Raw genomic sequence first — 18994 nt, 5'->3', positions numbered from 1 at the left:
TCACATACTAACAAAATTCCACTTTCTAGAGAAACATCAATGGAAATGATTTTCCAAATATATATAATTTTTAATATCTAGGTATCGACAAATAAATGGACATTTATTGAATACCTATAAAGTGCCATGCCTGTGCATCTCATTTCATTCTTAATTGCTATGATATAGGGATTACTATGCCCACTTTATAGATGAGGAAACTGGTGGATCAAAGATGTTAAGCCATTTAACTTTTACAGCACAGAGATAACAAAATGTAGATCTGGGTCTTTTAATCGGTCTTCTAACTCCAGACCCAATGCTTTTCTTAACATACCACAGAAGCAAGTAAAGGAGCTTGTTCCAAAAGTAAAGTTAATTTTTAGTAAAGAACTAGGTAAGCAAATGTTCATGAATTACAGACATTCCAAATTTCAGATACAATTCACTTGGTCACTTAAAAAATAAAAGACTTAATCAATCACAAAGAATTCCACTTAAACATTATCTAAAGTGATTAATAAGAATGATATTTCCCTACCAACTCCAAATGATAAAATCAATTTGGCAACTTTACCAATAATTTGAACTTGAAACACTAATCTTACGAGAAAGCCTATATATCAAAATTGTCATAGTATGACACAAATATAACAGAATCTTACTTTTCAATTTCTATTAAACTGATTTTTCTTTTAAAGAAGAGTCGGAAAGCCAAAAAACCCTTCAAATCCATTGAGCCCCTTGCATTTTATTTAAGAGGTTTCATTTTTCAAGCCAAAGCCCAGAAGACAAAACAAGCTCATTTAATTCACACCCCAGAACTGTAATTGCTCTGCTCGAGCCAATGTCTAAGTGCCTGTATTAAGGGCTTCCCACTGACCAGAAAGTGTTAATCATCAATCTACACAACTTTATTTTATACTTTTAAGCTACTCCTCACTTTCTTCTTGGTTAGGATTGCCTGTAAACAGAAGATGCACCGTAATTTTTAATTTCTGATAAACAACAAATAATCAGATAAATATGTCCTGTGCAATAATTAGGATATGATTATACTAAAAAATTCATTGTTCATCTGAAATCAAATTTAACAGGATATCCTGTATTTTTATTTGCTAAATCCAGCAACACTACTCTCGATAAATTAATGCCATAGAATAGAGATTTCTCAACTTCTTACCCAAAAATCAGTTCCAGAAGTATCAAGGAGTCAAATGGAAGGAGCAATTGTGTAAAGGTATCAGGAAAAGACATGGAAAAATTATATGCAATCTTTTTTTGTTTGTTTGTTTGTTTGCTTTGTTTTTTTTAAACATCTTTATTGAAGTATAATTGCTTTACAATGGTGTGTTAGTTTCTGCTTTATAACAAAGTGAATCAGTTATACATATACATATGTTCCCATATCTCTTCCCTCTTGCATCTCCCTCCCTCCCACCCTCCTCATCCCACCCCTCGAGGTGGTCACAAAGCACCAAGCTGATCTCCCTGTGCTATGCGGCTGCTTCCCACTAGCTATTTATTTTACATTTGGTAGTGTATATATGTCCATGACACTCTCTCACCCTGTCACATCTCACCCCTCCCCCTCCCCATATCCTCAAGTCCATTCTCTAGTAGGTCTGTGTCTTTATTCCCTTCTTGCCACTAGGTTTTTCATGGCCTTTTTTTTTTTCCCTTAGAATCCATATATATGTGTTAGCATACTGTATTTGTTTTTCTCTTTCTGACTTACTTCACTCTGTATGACAGACTCTAACTCCATCCACCTCACTAAAAATAACTCCATTTCATTTCTTTTTATGGCTGAGTAATATTCCATTGTATATATGTGCCACATCTTCTTTATCCATTCATCCGATGATGGACACTTAGGTTGCTTCCATGTCCTGGCTATTGTAAATAGAGCTGCAATGAACATTTTGGTACATGACTTTTTTTGAACTATGGTTTTCTCAGGGTATATGCCCAGTAGTGGGATTGCTGGGTCGTATGGTAGTTCTATTTGTAGTTTTTTAAGGAACCTCCATACTGTTCTCCATAGTGGCTGTATCAATTTACATTCCCACCAACAGTGCAAGAGTGTTCCCTTTCCTCCACACCCTCTCCAGCATTTATTGTTTGTAGATTTTTTGATGATGGCCATTCTGACCGGTGTGAGATGATACCTCATTGTAGTTTTGATTTGCATTTCTCTAATGATTAATGCTGTTGAGCATTCTTTCATGTGTCTGTTGGCAATCTGTATATCTTCTTTGGAGAAATGTCTATTTAGGTCTTCTGCCCATTTTTGGATTGGGTTGTTCGTTTTTTTGCTATTGAGCTGCATGAGCTGCTTGTAAATCTTGGAGATTAATCCTTTGTCAGTTGCTTCATTTGCAAATATTTTCTCCCATTCTGATGGTTGTCTTTTGGTCTTGTTTATGGTTTCCTTTGCTGTGCAAAAGCTTTTAAGTTTCATTAGGTCCCACTTGTTTATTTGTGTTCTTAATTTCCATTTCTCTAGGAGCTGGGTCAAAAAGAATCTTGCTGTGATGTATGTCATAGAGTGTTCTGCCTATGTTTTCCTCTAAGAGTTTGATAGTGTCTGGCCTTACACTTAGGTCTTTAATACATTTTGAGTTTATTTTTGTGCATGGTGTCAAGGAGTGTTCTAATTTCATACTTTTACATGTATCTGTCCAATTTTCCCAGCACCATTTATTGAAGAGGCTGTCTTTTCTCTACTGTATATGCTTGCCTCCTTTATCAAACATAAGGTGACCATATGTGCGTGGGTTTATCTCTGGGCTTTCTATCCTGTTCCATTGATCTATATTTCTGCTTTTGTGCCAGTACCAAACTGTCTTGATTACTGTAGCTTTGGAATATAGTCTGAAGTCAGGGAGCCTCATTCCCCCAGCTCCATTTTTCGTTCTCAAGATTGCTTTGGCTATTCGGGGTCTTTTGTGTCTCCATACAAATTGTGAAATTTTTTGTTCTAGTTCTGTGCAAAATGCCAGTGGTAGTTTAATAGGGATTGCATTGAATCTGTAGATTGCTTTGGGTAGTAGAGCCATTTTCACAATGTTGATTCTTCCAATCCAAGAACATGGTATATCTCTCCATCTATTTGTATTATCTTTAATTTCTTTCATGAGTGTCTTATAATTTTCTGCATACAGGTCTTTTGTCTCCTTAGGTAGGTTTATTCCTAGATATTTTATTCTTTTTGTTGCAATGGTAAACGGGAGTGTTTTCTTAATTTCACTTTCAGATTTTTCGTCATTAGTGTATAGAAATGCCAGAGATTTCTGTGCATTAATTTTGTATCCTGCTACTTTACCAAATTCATTGATTAGCTCTAGGAGTTTTCTGGTAGCACCTTTAGGATTCTCTATGTATAGTATCATGTCATCTGCAAATAGTGACAGCTTTACTTCTTCTTTTCCGATTTGGATTCCTTTTATTTCTTTTTCTTCTCTGATTGCTGTGGCTAACACTTCCAAAACTATGTTGAATAATAGTGGTGAGAGTGGGCAACCTTGTCTTGTTCCTGCTCTTAGTGGAAATGGTTTCAGTTTTTCACCATTGAGGACGATGTTGGCTGTGGGTTTGTCATATATGGCCTTTATTATGTTGAGAAAAGTTCCCTCTATGCCTACTTTCTGCAGGGCTTTTATCATAAATGGGTGTTGAATTTTGTCAAAAGCTTTCTCTGCAGCTATTGAGATGATCATATGGTTTTTCTCCTTCAATTTGTTAATATGGTGTATCACATTGATTGATTTGAGTATATTGAAGAATCCTTGCATTCCTGGGATAAACCCCACTTGATCATGGTGTATGATCCTTTTAATGTGCTGTTGGATTCTGTTTGCTAGTATTTTGTTGAGGATTTTTGCATCTATGTTCATCAGTAATATTGGCCTGTAGTTTTCTTTCTGTGTGACATCTTTGTCTGGTTTTGGTATCAGGGTGATGGTGGCCTCGTAGAATGAGTTTGGGAGTGTTCCTCCCTCTGCAATATTTCAGAAGAGTTTGAGGACAGGTGTTAGCTCTTCTCTAAATGTTTGATAGAATTCACCTGTGAAGCCATCTGGTCCTGGGCTTTTGTTTGTTGGAAGGTTTTTAATCACAGTTTCAATTTCAGTGTTTGTGAATGGTCTGTTCATATTTTCTATTTCTTCCTGGTTCAGTCTCGGCAGGTTGTGCATTTCTAAGAATCTGTCCATTTCTTCCAGGTTGTCCATTTTATTGGCATACAGTTGCTTGTAGTAATCTCTCATGATCTTTTGTATTTCTGCAGTGTCAGTGGTTACTTCTCCTTTTTCATTTCTAATTCTATTGATTTGAGTCTTCTCCCTTTTTCTCTTGATGAGTCTGGTTAATGGTTTATCAATTTTGTTTATCTTCTCAGAGAACCAGCTTTTAGTTTAATTGATTTTTGCTATTGTTTCCTTCATTTCTTTTTCATTTACTTCTGATCTGATCTTTATGATTTCTTTCCTTCTGCTAGCTTTGGGGTTTTTTTGTTCTTCTTTCTCTAATTGCTTCAGGTGCAAGGTTAGGTTGTTTATTTGAGATGTTTCCTGTTTCTTGAGGTAGGCTTGTATTGCTATAAACTTCCCTCTTAGCACTGCTTTTGCTGCGTCCCATAGGTTTTGGGTCGTCGTGTCTCCATTGTCATTTGTTTCTAGGTATTTTTTGATTTCCCCTTTGATTTCTTCAGTTATCACTTCGTTATTAAGTAGTGTATTGTGTAGCCTCCATGTGTTTGTATTTTTTACAGATCTTTTCCTGTAATTGATATCTAGTCTCATAGCGTTGTGGTCGGAAAAGATACTTGATACGATTTCAATTTTCTTAAATTTACTAAGGCTTGATTTGTGACCCAAGATATGATCTATCCTGGAGAATGTTCCATGAGCACTTGAGAAAAATGTGTATTCTGTTGTTTTTGGGTGGAATGTCCTATAAATATCAATTAAGTTCATCTTGTTTAATGTCTCATTTAAAGCTTGTGTTTCCTTATTTATTTTCATTTTGGATGATCTGTCCATTGGTGAAAGTGGGGTGTTAAAGTCCCCTACTATGATTGTGTTGCTGTCGATTTCCCCTTTTATGGCTGTTAGTATTTGCCTTATGTATTGAGGTGCTCCTATGTTGGGTGCATAAATATTTACAATTGTTATACCTTCCTCTTGGATCGATCCCTTGATCATTATATAGTGTCCTTCTTTGTCTCTTGTAATAGTCTTTATTTTAAAGTCTATTTTGTCTGATATGAGAATTGCTACTCCAGCTTTCTTTTGATTTCCATTTGCATGGAATATTTTTTTCCATCCCCTCACTTTCAGTCTGTATGTGTCTCTAGGTCTGAAGTGGGCCTCTTGTAGACAGCATATATATGGGTCTTGTTTTTGTATCCATTCAGCCAGCCTGTGTCTTTTGGTGGGAGCATTTAATCCATTTACATTCAAGGTAATTATCGATATGTATGTTCCTATTCCCATTTTCTTAAATGTTTTGGGTTTGTTATTGTAGGTGTTTTCCTTCTCTTGTGTTTCTTGCCTAGAGAAGTTCCTTTAGCATTTGTTGTAAAGCTGGTTTGGTGGTGCTGAACTCTCTCAGCTTTTGCTTGTCTGTAAAGGTTTTAATTTCTCCGTCAAATCTGAATGAGATAGTTGCTGGGTAGAGTAATCTTGGTTGTAGGTTTTTCTCCTTCATCACTTTAAGTATATCCTGCCACTCCCTTTATATGCAATCTTGAAGTGGAAAGGCCTTTCTAAGGAAGATGCGAAACTCAGAAAACAAAAAGTTTGATAAATCTAACTACATACAACATTTTAAATGTATTGTTTTGCATGAAAATATAATAAACAAAGTCGAAAAACAATTCTGAAGAAACATCTTCAATAAATCTGATCCACAGTGGACTGTTATTTAATATGTAAAGATCTTTTACAAATCAATAGGTAAAAGAGAAAACACATAAATAGAGAAATGAATAAAGGCCGTAAATACACAGTTCACTGAAAAACAACTACACATGGCCAATAAGCACAGAAAAATATGTGTAACCTTACTAATAATTAAAGCAACATAAGTTAAAACGATAATGAAACATCATTTCCCTCCATCAGATTGGAAAATATCAAAGGCTAAATAATGTCTAGTGTTGGTAAGGATAAAGACATGAGCATTTCATACCTTGTAGGTGAGATTATCAATTGGTGCAACCTCTTTGGTGCGCATAATTTTGCAATATCTATGAATATGAAAAATGCATTTATCCTTTTCTCAAAAATTCTCATTTTAGAAATTTATTTTATGAAAATACTTTTTCAAGTATGCAAAGGTATACATATACAAATTCATTGCAGCATTATTTGTACCAGTGAAAAATTGGGATGAAGCTAAAAGCCCATTTTTACAGGATCAGATAGTGTACCTTCATATATTGAAACAGTATTCATTCAGTTTAAAATATAATGATTTTCAAAGCTTATTGAGATTAAAGAAAAAGTAAGGATCACAATGGAGTATACCATGTCTTTCCTTTTTTGATTAAAAAAAGATATATATACATACATATGTTTGTATGTGCAGAAGTAGACTGGCTTTCATTGTTACACCCTTTTGTACTCTTTGAAACTTTTTGTATGAAGTGCCTGTATTACTTTTTCAATAAAAAATACCTAATCTATGAAAGATACCTATTTTAGGTCTTTTTTTAAAAGCTTACTTATCTCATCTCTCATTTCTTCTCTTGTTCTTATCTCAGGCTCTATTTGCCAGTTATCACTGTTGTGCCAGTAGGGCCCTGCAGGGAGCTGATGATAATCGGTGGCTTGCTCCCTTTCATAACACAGTCCAGCAATCAACAATTCAATTTCCTTGTACCAGAAAGGCCCTCAGTTGTTGTTAGTATCCAGGAAAGTAACTTCTCCCAAACCCCAAAATTTTAGGGGGCAGAATGTATTTCTCAAACCATGAAGGTTAGGACATACTGCATTTCTTGGATGGTAGCAAACTATTACACCCAATGCTCTTGGGTTCTTTACTGACTCTCCAGCAGATGCCGCTCTCCTCAGTACCTTCAACCATGTCGTCATCCCTTCCTGGAATGCCCTTCTTGTCTAGCTGGCGCTGCAAACTTTACCCATCCCTCAAGATTCAAGTCCTCTTCAATTTGTTAATATGGTTTATCACATTGATTGATTTGCATATATTGAAGAATCCTTGCATTCCTGGGATAAACCCCACTTGATCATGGTGTATGATCCTTTTAATGTGCTGTTGGATTCTGTTTGCTAGAATTTTGTTGAGGATTTTTGCATCTGTGTTCATCAGTGATATTGGCCTGTAGTTTTCTTTCTTCGTGACATCTTTGTCTGGTTTTGGTATCAGGGTGGACATGGGAGCAACCTAAGTGTCCATTGATAGATGAATGAATAAAGAAGATGTGGCACATATATACAATGGAATATTACTCAGCCATAAAAAGAAATGAAATTGAGTTATTTGTAGTGAGGTGGGTGGACCTAGAGTCTGTCATACAGAGTGAAGTATGTCAGAAAGAGAAAAACAAATAACGTATGCTAACACATATATATGGATTCTAAAAAAAAAAATAGTTCTGAAGAACCTAGGGACAGGACAGGAATAAAGACGCAGACATACAGAATGGACTTGAGGACACGGGGAATGGGAAGGGTAAGCTGGGACGAACTGAGAGAGTGGCATGGACATATATACACTACCAAAGGTAAAATAGATAGCTAGTGGGAAGCAGCTGCTTAGCACAGGGAGATCAGCTCGGTGCTTTGTGACGACCTAGAGGGGTGGGATAGGGAGGATGGGAGGGAGACGCAAGAGGGAGGAGATATGGGGATATATGTATATGTATAGCTGATTCACTTTGTTATAAAGCAGAAACTAACAAACCATTGTAAAGCAATTATACTCTAATAAAGATGTTAAAAAAATTTTTAAAGGAACATTACTCAGCCATAAAAAGAAATGAAATTGAGTTATTTCTAGTGAGGTGGGTGGACCTAGAGTCTGTCATACAGAGTGAAGTAAGTCAGAAAGAGAAAAACAAATACCGCATGCTAACAGATATATATGGAATCTAAACAAAAAAAAAATAGTTCTGAAGAACCTAGGGGCAGGACAAGAATATAGACGCAGACATAGAGAATGGACTTGCAGACACGGGGAGGGGGAAGGTAAGCTGGGACGAAGTGAGAGAGTGGCATGGACATATATACACTACCAAATGTAAAAAGTTAGCTAGTGGGAAGCAGCTACATAGCACAGGGAGATCAGCTCGGTGCTTTGTGACCACCTAGAGCGGTGGGATAGGGAGGGTGGAAGGGAGACGCAAGAGGGAGAGGATATGGGGATATATGTATACGTATCGCTGAGTCACTTTGATATACAGCAGAAACTAACACACCAGTGTAAAGAAATTATACTCCAATAAAGATGTTAAAAAAAAAAAATTCAAGTCCCACTTTTCCTCCAGGCTGACTTTCATGATTATTTCAACCCTGCTCAGAACACCGTTCTTTTCTTCCTCTGACTTTTTGTCTTACTTTCTTAAAAAGATAATAGATATTCCAAATAGTTCTTTCATAAAACATTTTTCTTAAGTGTAACCAACATATAGGAATTAACTATATAATGTTATTTAAGTTGCACTGGTTTTAGAGTTAATTAGAACAGGGTTCAACATTCTTACAGAACTTTAGGCAAATTATTTAATTTTTCTGTGTCTCAACATCTCCATTTTTAAACTGTGGCTAATAATATCTACCTTATAAGGATATCATTGGTATTAAATGTAAAGTGACTTGCACCATACCTAGTACATCATAGATAGTCAATTGATCTTAGCCTAGGAACATCTCTTTCTCTGACCAATTCCTTTACTATCACTGAGAAAAGATTAATAAACTTGAGGTTAATAGACCCCAGAATGAAATTTAAAGTATATATTGTGGATTTCTTTCTTTACTTTCTCTATATATATACTTTTGGTTTTCTTATTTTATCTCCCTTTTTTATCTCAAGGCCTATTTGTGTTCTGAATCTACTACTCATCATCTGTGTGACCTTGGACTATTTACTGAATTTATTAGAGCCTCAGTTTTTCCATCCTAAAACAGGGTTGATAGTGCTGTCCTTACAGGGTTGTTGGGAAGTTTAAATGAGATTATGTATGTGAATGTGTAAAGTGGTAAAGTGCTACAACAATCTGAAGTGTTCTTATTAAATGTTCATGGAGGGTGAGATTCTAAAGTGAAAAAAAGCCTTTGGAGTCTCAATGATTTATTTTGCAGTTCAGATTGATGTGTCGTTTTTAGTTGGTTCACAAGCCATATTTCCAGCTGTCATCCATCAACACTTTGGCCACTGCCTGTTCTTGGCTGCCTGTTTACATGGAATTAGTTATCCTTCCTAGTACAGCCTAGTTTTCTCCAGACAAAATCCCTTTTCCCAAAGACAGAGATCCTCTCGCTGAGTGTTTTCAACGGACAAACCCCTTCTTTTGAATCTACGTCATTCTTTCGTCTTTATTTTTCGGTCTTAGAGATGTTGAAACATTTTTAAAAATTAATTCATTCATTCATCAACTCAGTCCACAGATATGTATTGGGCACCTACTATGTGCTAGATCTAGTGTCTAAGTTTTGGGGCTACAGAAGTAAATAACTCACATTCCCAGCCCTCAATGACTTTACAGTTGAATAGGGGGCACATGTGTAAACAAATGCTTACAATTCATTTTTTATAATAAGTAACAATAAAAATTTTTACCAGCTACAGAGACAGCACGTTCAGGAAAAACTTCCTGGAGGAGGTGTCATTTAAGTTTTGAAGGATGAATTATATTTTGGCAGATAAGGAAGGGAAAGATATTTCAAGCAGAGGATACAGTGCATGAAAAGGTATAAAGTTATGAAGCAGCACTGCTAATTTAGAGAATAAATTTCTGAATTATGAAGAGTGGCATGAAGAGTGTTAAGAGATGAATCCCAGGCCAGATCATGGAAGTCACTGTAGCCATGCAAAGGGGCTTGAGTAGAGGTGACCACAAGAGGGTAGAGTTTCAAATAGAAGAGCTGCATAATCAATCTATAGCAGTGGTTGTCAGCCCTCATTGTGCATCAGAATCATGTGAGGATCTTCAAAAATATGGATGTTCAGGCCCTACCCATGAAACTCTTGCTTAACTGATTTATTTTGAAACCCAGATTTTGACATTTTTATTGTCCTTTGGTGTTTTTAAGGTGCATCCAGGGTTGAGAAAATGAGCTTAGAGTTCTAGGGGACCATTTTAATGATAATTTGAAGGATGCACTGGGGATCCAGGAAGGCCAAGGCCATAAGTAGCAAACCATCGAGGAGCAGAGAGCTATTGCTATAGTATGGGTGAAATAAAACCTAGAAATATGTGACAGATAAACCTAGTGATATGTTAAAAAGATAAACTGTCACCTTCCCCAAGGAAATTATTAGCTTCATAAAAACTGGAATCATGTTTCATAATTTTTCAGTATTGGGCATATATAACTGTAGTAAGTACTCAATATATATACATACACGCAAATACACACACACATACACACACACACACACACGCACACACACACACACTGGGTGGCTTAAACAACAGAAATTTATTACTCACAATTCTGGAGGCTGAGAAGTTTAAAATTAGGGTGCCAGTATGTTCAGGTTCTGGTAAGAGCCCTGTTTCTTGTTTGTAGATGGCCACCTTCCCATTGTGTACTCACATGGTAAAGAGCAGACAGAAAGAGAGCAAGGTTTCCTGTCTCTTCTTATAAGGGTACTAATCCCATCCATAACAACTCCATGCTCATGACCTAATTACCTCCCAGAAGTCCCACCTCTTAATACCATCACTTTGGGGGTTAGGAGTTCAACATATAAATTTTGGGGAGCCACATTCAGTTGATAAGTATATATATGTAATAAATAAATAAATAAATAGTTAATTGAAATGGTTTAACCATTTAAACTTAAAATGGTAAATTTTAAGTTATGTATATTTTCCCACAGTAAAGAATTGGAGAAAAAAATATACAGATTATGTGGATGAGGACACAGACAAATGATCAAACAGGCAGATGACTCAAAGCTGGGTATAAGAAGAGAGGAATACAGGAATGAGAGCTGAAAAAGATGGATAATAGAATCAAGATAGTAACAATTATCAAGATAATGGAATGGTGAATAGAAATTAATTAATAATTTCACAGTTCTCCTTAAAGATTCAGAACATCAAGTACACATATACAGGATGATTTGTCATGACAGCAATTGGTGTAGAGATGCCCTGGGGTTTTACACTTGCTCCCAGGCTGATGAGAGGCAAGGGTATGACACAGTTGCTAAATAAAATCATGCAAGTTGAGCTATCAATAATAGAATATGAATGTCTAAAAGAACAGAGGTTTGAGTCTAACAGTTCTTTATACAGGTCAAGCCATACCTGGAGCACTGTGTTAACTGAAAAAGGGAAACATGTCTACAAGAGAGCCACCAAGATGGGGAAAGCTTAAGAAGTCATTTCGTCTGAGACATTGGTGAGTCTGTTGTATCTGTCTAATCATGGTCTGCTTGAGAAGGGTTGCCCGGAAAAGATAAAGCAGATTGGGTAGGTGAATAATCTGTGTTGGTTATCCAGAAACCAAGAAGCAAAAAGTTAAAGGTTAAATAGTCCGTAGGGTTCTCAAGAACTAGACCCAAAGGGTTAACAGTGCAAAGTTCCCAAGAGCCTAGGCAGCAGCTGTGAGGCAGGCCCACTGCAGCTGCTGCTCAGGGTTTAGCCCCAGAGCACTCCCCTTGTTGCTTCTGCCACTGTCTGCCAAAGCCAGGGTAGGGTCTTGAGAATTTAGAGGTTAAAAGACATAAAAGGAACACATAAAAGAAAACTCCCTTCAAAATCTATAGGGCTGGATGGCAATTATTACTATGCCCAGTTTACAGATGAGGAAATTAAGGCTCAAAAGTCACAGAAAGCAGCGGGGTTGGTGGTGGTGGTGGTGTGATGAATTGGGAGATTGGGATTGACATATATACACTAATATGTATAAAATGGATAACTAATAAAAAAAGAAATGGAATTCAAATCCAGGTTATCATTCATTCATGAGTTCATGTAATATTTATTGACATCTACTTATGCCCAGCACTGAGACTACAAAGGTGAATAATACATAGTCCTTGCCTTTAGGATACTTAAAAATACCTTAAAACAATGCAATCAGGATTCAAATAGCGGATTTTACATTACGTTATATATTCATGTGCTGGAGGACTGTAGCTTAAGTGGAGCTGAAGTGTAGAGCACATGGAGGGAATGATGGGAAGTACATCTGGAAAACTGATTTGGGGCCAGATTGTGTTGGCCTGAAACTGCTATGCCAAATTGGGTGGACTTTCTACTGTATACAGTGGAGAATTATAAACATTTCCAAAGCAGAGGAATTACATGGTCAAATTCATTTAGCAAGATAACTTTAGAAGCAGGTGGAAGATGGACTGGGGGGAGCTAGGAAGAAAGATAACTAAAGTTACTATTACAATAACCCATATAAAAGAGTATGAAGACCAGAACTAAGGCAACAACAGTAGACACATGCAAGGATGGGGATAAACAGATGTGAGAGATTTCTGAGAAGTTGAATTAGTAAGGTTTTGTGACTGATTAGACATAGGAGGTAAACATAAAAAAGCCAATGATGATGATGAATTGGTAAAACATTAGACAATTAATGGAAATGAGAGATACAAGGAGAAGGCCAAGTTGAAAGAGGTAGAAGATATTTGGTTTGGGATACATTCTCTGATATCGAGGAGAGAACATCGAGTAAGCAGCTAGAAACAGGACTGAAACTGAAGAGAAACATTTGGGTTAAAGTTATGGAATAGGGGTCATCAGCACTTTCAAGTTGGTTGATGTTTTAAGAGGAGAGGAGGGCAAGGAGAAAGAGGAGGAGGGGAGAGGGAATGGAAAGGAGAGAGGAGGGAAGGGAAAGGAAGGGAAGAGATTCATGAACAATATGCACAGACTGTCATAGTGTAACTGTAAATTAAATTGATACAAATGAGTGAATGAAAGAATCCCAACATTAAAGTTTGGGTAGAAGAAGAGTATCCAGCAAAAGATTGAAAAAGAATGGTGAGAGAATTAGAACCTCCTAGAGGGAGTGGAGTTGTGCATGCCAAGAAAGAATAAAATTTTGAGACTGGAATTGGATGGAGAGAGGATTAAAAAGGCTATGGCAGATTGCCTTGGGGGACTTGGGATCTAGTTGAGGGCCTTAATTCAGTTATTCATAGTAGCAACATATGTGTGATTGTTAAAAGATTCCAGAGAGAGTAAGGAAGGAAAATAGGTATATAGAGAAAGAAACAATCAGAGAAGCTTCCTCTGAAAGAGAGCATTCTGAGCTGGAACTTAACAGAGAAGAAGTTTGGATTACTGAGAGGAAGAGAAATGCACATAAGCATATTGGTCAACATAAGGGCACAGAGGCTGGAATGGACTCAAAGAGAGTGAGAAGTTGGAATATCCCAAATAGTTGGGTTAAGCAAACCCATATACACCCATGCATACTCATTGTGACATCATTATCGGCCCAGTGTCTCAGTCTGATCACAAAGAGATTGCATTATCAGTCAGCATCCTGGTCTTTTATTTTCCCCTCAGGCTCTGCTCCCCAACACATCCCAGGGACTGCATAACAGTGTCAAGATGGTGGTGTCACTATTATTCAACATAGTTTTGGAAGGTTTAGCTACAGCAATTAGAGAAGAAAAAGAAATAAAGTAATCCAAATCGGAAAAGAAGAAGTAAAGCTGTCACTGTTTGCAGATGACATGATACTATACATAGAGAATCCTAAAGATGCTACCAGAAAACTAGTAGAACTAATCGATGAATTTGGTAAAGTAACAGGATACAAAATTAATGCACTGAAATCTCTTGCATTCCTATACACTAATGATGAAAAATCTGAAAGAGAAATTAAGGAAACACTCCCATTTACCATTGCAACAAAAAGAATAAAATACCTAGGAATAAACCTACCTAAGGAGACAAAAGACCTGTATGCAGGAAAGTATAAGAAATTGATGAAAGAAATTAAAGAAGATACAAACAGATAGAGAGATATACCATGTTCTTGGATTGGAAGAATCAGCACTGTGAAAATGACTATACTACCCAAAGCAATCTGCAGATTCAATGCAATCCCTATCAAACTACCACTGGCATTTTTCACAGAACTAGAACAAAAAATTTCACAATTTGTATGGAAACACAAAAGACCCCGAATAGCCAAAGCAATCTTGAGAAAGAAAAACAGAGCTGGGGGAATCAGGCTCCCAGACTTCAGACTATACTACAAGGCTACAGTTATCAAGACAGTATGGTACTGGCACAAAAACAGAAATACAGATCAATGGAACAGGATAGAAAACCCAGAGATAAACCTTATTTTTGATAAAGGAGGCAAGAATATACAATGGAGAAAAGACAGCCTCTTCAATAAGTGGTGCTGGGAAAACTGGACAGCTACATGTAAAAGAACTAAATTAGAACACTCCCTAACACCATACACAAAAATAAACTCAAAATGGATTAAAGACCTAAGTGTAAGGCCAAACACTATAAAAATCTTAGAGGAAAACATAGGCAGAACACTCTATGACATAAATCACAGCAAGATCCTTTTTGACCCACCTTCTAGAGAAATGGAAATAAAAACAAAAATAAACAAATGGGACCTAATGAAACTTAAAAGCTTTTGCACAGCAAAGGAAAACATAAACAAGACGAAAAGACAGCCCTCAGAATGGGAGAAAATCTTTGCCAATGAAGCAACTGACAATGGATTAATCTCCAACATTTACTAGCAGCTCATGCAGCTCAATATCAAAAAAGCAGGCAACCCAATCCAAGAGTGGGCAGAAGACCTAGGTGGACATTTCTCCAAGGAAAATACACAGATTGCCAACGAACACATGAAAGGATGGTCAACATCACTAATCATTAGAGAAATGCAAATCAAAATTACAATGAGGTATCACCTCACACCTGTAAGAATGGCCATCATCAAAAAATCTACAAACAAGAAAGGCTGGAGAGGATGTGGAGAAAAGGGAACCCTCTTGCACTGTTGGTGGGAATGTAAATTGGTGCTGCCACTATGGAGAAAAGTATGGAGGTTCCTTAAAAAACTAAAAATAGTACTACCATATGACCTAGCAATCCCACTACTGGGCAGATACCCTGAGGAAACCATAATTCAAAAATAGTCATGTACCACAATGTTCATTGCAGCTCTATTTACAGTAGCCAGGACATGGAAGCAAACTAAGTGTCCATCGACAGATGAATGGATAAAGATGATGTGGCACATATATATAATGGAATATTACTCAGCCATAAAAAGAAACGAAATTGAGTTATTTGTAGTGAGGTGGATGGACCTAGAGACTGTCATACAGCGTGAAATAGGTCAGAAAGAGAAAAATAAATACCATACGCTAACACATAAATATGGAATCTAAAAAAAAAAAAGGTTCTGTAAAACCTAGGGGCAGGACAGGAATAAAGACACAGACGTAGAGAATGGACTTGAGGACACGGGGAGGGGAAGGGTAAGCTGGGACGAAGTGAGAGAGTGGCATGGATATATATACACTACCAAATGTAAAATAGATAGCTAGTGGGAAGCAGCCACATAGCACAGGGAGATCAGCTCGGTGCTTTTTGACCACCTAGAGGGGTGGGATAGGGAGGGTGGGAGGGAGACACAAGAGGGAGGAAATATGGGGATATATGTATATGTATAGCTGATTCACTTTGTTATAAAGCAGAAACTAACACACCATTGTAAAGCAATTATACTCCAATAAAGTTGTTTAAAAAAAAAAAGATGGTGCTGTCTCATCCTTCATGACTTAATTTTTGCACTTCAGCCAGAGAGAGAATACAATTGTTACTGGTTGAAATCCCCACTGTAAGTTTTGTAAACGTGGACAGTAAAACCAAGGCTGGAAATAATTGGAAAAGTGTTGTAGAAAGAGAACCTTAAATGTCAAGCTGTGAAATGGGAAATTAATCCAGTAAGACTGGGAAGAAATATGAGTATATTGAGAAGGGAGTGACACAGTGAGAACTTTGCTTCTCGATTGGGAAACAGAAACAAAACTGATTCTCAGGGTCCTTATCCTTTGGGTTTCAATTATTAAGTGAAAACTACACCAAGTTGGGCCCTAGATCTGACCCCTTTCTTGCTATCTATGCTAATATGCAAGTTACAGCAAGGAAAAAAGGCAAGAGTGGAAGATATAGTATACCTGTTCTCTTTACAGCCTCCTGGGTTCTGCAGCCTTCCTTTTCTAGCTTCACTCAATTTCACTGTCCTTTCCCATAATTTGGTAACCAGCCCTTATGAGAGGGAATTTAAAATCCATAAATGTGGAGAAAAGAGCATTTTTTGTGCCATAAAAATCATTGAGGTTGAACAGAGACATTAGAGTTAGCATTGACAATCACAAGTTGAGACCCTCACCAACCTGAAGGCAAGGTACTGTGCCAGAAGATCTCTCAGATTAAATTCCTGTCCAGATTGCTGAGTCTGTGTCTTGGGAGTTCTGTCCTAGATGCCTTTTGGAAACCATGGGAGAGAAATTCCAGTGTAGTGGCAAAATTCTTTCTCCAAGGGATGACTGATCTTCCTCAACATTACCTTTGGTTTAACCCCTCTCTTTGGACTGTTCATCGTCTTGTATACTGTCATCATGATGGGGAACCTGCACATGGTCACTCTCATGGGGATTAGTCTCAATTTATCTTTCAGTTTTGCCTAGATTTTGGCCATTCAATTTCTCCATTCTCAAATTTCTAGCAAAGGTGTTTTCCAAGCCTGGGCTACCCTTCTCTTTCTGAGGTCCTAAAGCACAATGAGAATCTTAAGCATCTTGTGTATCACAGCGTTCTTTCTCTTAACATGAATGACCTGTGATGACTTTGTCACTATCTGTGGCCCTTTATTCTCCCTTGTCACTAGTCCAAGAGATTCAACTGACCATCAACTCAGGAGTCCTCCCAGCTCTTATATTCCACCCCTCCTTCTTCAGTTCTCACTTCTGCTCACTTCGGTGCCATTCCTCCCAAGTTCAAGCTGATTTCCAAAACATGATTTCCAGCTTTGAACTCCCTGATTTCACTAACTGCAATACAATTCTTCTCAGCCTGTGCTATGGAATCACCTACCTCCACCCCACGATCCTGACATGGTTACTTCCTGGGAAGAGAGAGGGTGTTTTCTGGTTCTACAGTGAGATGATCTCCATGCCAAAACAAAAGATCTGGAGAAAAAAGTTTTGATAGAATTTTTTTCAGAATTCCATCCATCATTCTTTTCCACCTGTTCAGATGAAACTTTCATTAAAAGTTTTGAGGTATCACTAGTCTAGTTCATTAAAAGTAAACAACATTTTACAATAGTCCCTTAATGTAGACTATATATTTTATGAAGGCCAATGAAGTAACACATTTCATATCAAAGGCATTGCTTTTAATACACTACCATTAATGAAATATTTGCTTGAAGGTAAGAGGTGTGTTTAAATCTTTATTATTAAAGTGTTAATGTGCAAATAAGGGCTTGTTTTCTTGTCTCTTATGAGTCTCAGAAATTTCTACATGACTCATATAGGTACAAACTTGTACTATCTGCTTCAATAGCATAGGTGGTTCCCATATTATGATCCCATGGAAACCAAGTCCCTTACATAGGAAATTGAGGTTCAGATAGGTTATATCCCAAGGTCAACACAGATGGTGTGGTAGTGCTGGGACTGTAACCTTTTTATGTTTGTTTCCCAAGGTTCTGCTCCTTGCACTACATATTTCTAACCTGATATCAGGGAGTATGCCCATTAAATGGGGATTTGCTTGGTGGTATATCATTCATAGGGTGCTTTAAAAGATCTTGAAATTTTAAGTGGCTTGATTGACCATTTGGACTTCAGAGATTGTGAAAGACTTAAACCTCACATATAGCAACAAAGGCAGCATGGTTTTTGATTCAACCATTTGGAACCTGAAATGTGATGTTTATTTTAGCTGAAGCAAAATAAAAATATTACATCTCTCCAGTCATAATGGAAGTCAGTGAGAAAATATGATTTTCTATATGGTAGGCTATTCACTTTACATTCAACTTGTTATGAATGCATTTAATCTATAACCCCTGCATGACTGGTACCTAATTTCCTCCTGCAATCACTTACATATTTCCTTGTTGTACAATAAATTTTAAGTTCACCAGTCCCCATTGCTAGGATAGTGCACTGCATGAGCTCAGAAGGCTCTCCATAAATATCCAATGACTTTATCTCTGGCTCATGTTTCTCTATTTCCCAAGTCCTTTCATTCCACCACTAGAAGGTCTAATCCACAACGTGGTAATCATAATCATCTTGACCTCCCTTTAGTTAGTAATGTAGTCAAGTGCCTTTATTCTGTTGGCTGTAAACCATTTACATCCAAATGCATTTGTCTGAAACTGTAAGAGCTTCCAGGGCAGAAATGTTTTTTGTTTGTTTTGCTGAGTAGTTAGTATTCCATTGTATGGCTGTACCACAGTTTGTTTTACCACTCATCCATTGAAGGATGTTTAGATTGTTTCCAATTTTTCACTATTATGAACAAAGCTGTTATAAACAATTGTATATAAATTTTTATCTGAGTATAAGTTTTCGTTTCTCTAAGAAAAATTACTAAGAGTACAATTGCTTGGTCATACGGTAGGTGCATTTTTAACATGATAAGAAACTTCCAATAAGTTTTCTAGAGTGGCTGTACCATTTTGCATTCCCAAGAACAATGTATAAGAATTCCAGTTGCTCCACATTCTCACCAGACTAGTATTCCAAAAGACATCTAATAGGTGTATAGTGTTATCTTGTTTTTAAT

General features: G+C 37.0%; 1 protein-coding gene and 1 long non-coding RNA gene across 12 annotated transcripts in view; one reads left to right on the top strand and one right to left on the bottom strand.

Annotated features, from left to right (window-relative positions):
- Window positions 1-18994, bottom strand: part of LOC309652040 — a 655586-nt gene that overhangs the window by 166301 nt on the left and 470291 nt on the right. The window lies entirely within an intron of this gene.
- Window positions 1-18994, top strand: part of IGSF1 (immunoglobulin superfamily member 1) — a 456826-nt gene that overhangs the window by 332835 nt on the left and 104997 nt on the right. Inside the window, exon 4 of one of the 11 annotated variants that reach the window (XM_082445238.1) lies at window positions 11477-11582. The exons of 9 other annotated variants lie outside the window; for them this stretch is intronic. The gene's annotated coding sequence lies outside the window, so the exon portion shown is untranslated. Of the gene's footprint in view, window positions 1-11476; window positions 11587-18994 lie in introns of all 11 variants that reach the window. One more of the 11 variants, XM_082445234.1, reaches the window with a different exon arrangement.

Source organism: Balaenoptera physalus, assembly GCF_965194825.1.
Source record: "Balaenoptera physalus genome assembly, chromosome: X".
Lineage (NCBI taxonomy): Eukaryota > Metazoa > Chordata > Mammalia > Artiodactyla > Balaenopteridae > Balaenoptera > Balaenoptera physalus.
This window is presented reverse-complemented; position numbering and strand designations above follow the sequence as displayed.